The sequence below is a fragment of the Drosophila miranda genome, chromosome XR, assembly GCF_003369915.1.
Source record: "Drosophila miranda strain MSH22 chromosome XR, D.miranda_PacBio2.1, whole genome shotgun sequence".
Taxonomy (NCBI): domain Eukaryota; kingdom Metazoa; phylum Arthropoda; class Insecta; order Diptera; family Drosophilidae; genus Drosophila; species Drosophila miranda.
Window position 1 is genome coordinate 9,812,007 of NC_046674.1, and position 2,389 is coordinate 9,814,395.

A 2,389-nucleotide genomic window follows, 5' to 3' on the forward strand; every position below is an offset into this window, starting at 1 on the left:
AGCAGTGTCCAAATCAAAGCAGATCAATCTGTAATAGGAAAAGAATCAGAGGAGGCACTACAAACAGTACCTACCTCTGAGATAGAGAGCACTCTCCTGGTCTACCCCCGAGACTGTCTCGAGCCTGCCCCCGAGGCAATGCAATTATCGAATCAAAGTTGAACCCCGTCCAACTGGTGGAGCGGCAGTGGGGCAAACGGGGGCGGGCGAGGGGGCTGACGCTGACTGTCGCTGACTGTCGCACATATTACGTATACGACACGTGCACTGTTTGAGCAGAGAACAGAACAGAACTCGAACCGCATGCATATGCATGCATTTTATTTATTTAATTGCCACACAATTTATTTATAAATGCAGACAGACAGCTCACAGCCTTGGCACGATCGCATCGATCGGATCAATCGATCCCCCCATCGATTGGCGATCCCACAAATGCCCCATCGTCCATCGCCCATCGCCTGACCACCGCACCAGGTGGCACACAAAAAGCCAACCTGCAGACAAGACCTAGAATTCGCAATACCCAAAAAAAAATACGACTATACGTCAGCACATATTAGATTATCAACATAAACAAAATGTTCCGTCTCGCCGTATGTGTACACATTAATATTTGTTGTATCTTTGTATTTTGTTGTTGTTGTTGTTTTTGGCTACTTTTCGTGAATTTTGTGTTTCATTGTATGCCGAAAAGAATAAGCAAATACACGGAGTAGACGGTGCAAAGAGGCTACACAGAGACTGCGACTGCGACGGCGACTGCGACGGCGACGGCGACCAAGTGCCAGTTTTGGGTGAATTGCGGTTTTTTTTTTGGTTTTTTTTTTCTACTGGTGGGTTTTCGGGGGAGGCTATGGGGCAATGGGGCTGGGCTGTGGTGCTGGCTCTTGGTAACCGCAGGTAGGTCGCCAGACATTGCCATACGTGAGGAGGAAGTGGAGGGAGTGGGAGGGTGGGGGAGAGCGCGAGACCCGCGTGCCAGACCTCCGACCAGACCCAGACCGCTGTCGCTGCCACTGTCTCTGCCAGTGACGGCGGGGGCCAGACAATGTTAATTAGCACTTCATGATAAGTTGTCTCAATTGTCGGCAAGGCAGTGCACAGCGGCAGCGGGGGTGGTGTGTTGCGGTTAACGGAAGGGAGAGAGTGAGTGGTTCGATGGGGCGGTGGGGCGGTGCGGGGGGGACTGTACAAAACATTCGATTAACAACAAAATTGTAGACATGCTAATACATTTTCGAGTTGCTATTTTAAAACAAAGCACAGAAAAACAGAAAGAAAACCTCAAAAAAAGAATGTCACATGTGATTCATATCATTAAAAATAAAATAAACACAAATAAAGCTGCATAAATAAATTTAATTAACGTGCGGTTGTCGGTACACACACACCGCACACCCGCCTTAAGCCCCCAGTCCCCAGTCCCCACAGACCCCCGCCCCGCCCCACCACTATACCGTCTGGCAGTTTAATTTCTTGGACTTTGGACGGCGGCTCGGCTCAGAAAAGGCAGTAAGCAACAAAAAAAAAAGTCGGCAAACAGCAAAGCCACACACAAACACAACACAACACAACACAATACTCGGCAAAACCACAGAATCGAGTGACAATGAGCTAGCCAAAATTCCGCTTAAAATAAATATTTATTAGCGTGAAATTTGGTACGAAACAAATAAGCGCCTAAAACCAGAACGAAAGTCTAGTTCCCTCTAGGAACCCAAGCGACGGCACAGGCGATACATTACGTGCACATTTTGATGGAGTTTTTGTAGTACTGTTTCCATGGGGGTTTATGGTATGCCCCCATGGGCACCCCGCGGTGCCCAGATCCTGGTGGGGATCTGCAAGTTTCTCGGGTGGAAAGAGACAGGTAGGTCCAAGAGTAGGGTTTTGGCCGAAGTTCGTAATACCAAAAATTGTATGACAAAGTAATACACAGTTACTGTCATACAATGTCGTGTGTCGTGCCTTGCACTCGTGGCAGCAACATGTATGACAGTTAATGTGCATCGCACGACTCTCCCAATCTCCCACTCTCCCACTCTCCCACTCTCTCTCTCTCTCTATCTCTCAGTGCATTTCCCATGACGATTTATGCTCTAGCTTTCCCGCTCTTTGGCCCTCTCTCACTCTCTTGAAATTATGCTACATTAACAGCTGTGCTTTAACAGCAGCCGCTTCCACACGTTCCCACTCCCCCCCCCCACGGAAGCATTAACCCCGTCGTTCCAATCCATTCCGTTCCGCTTCCAACCGTTTCACGCTCAGGCTTTGCTCCAAAGAAAGTTTTCATGCTCTCTTGCGCCGCAACAGCACATTTTGTGCTGTTTCTTGTGCGATTTGGCGTTCGCGCTTCGCGGATTTATGCTGCGGCGACTCTCATCAT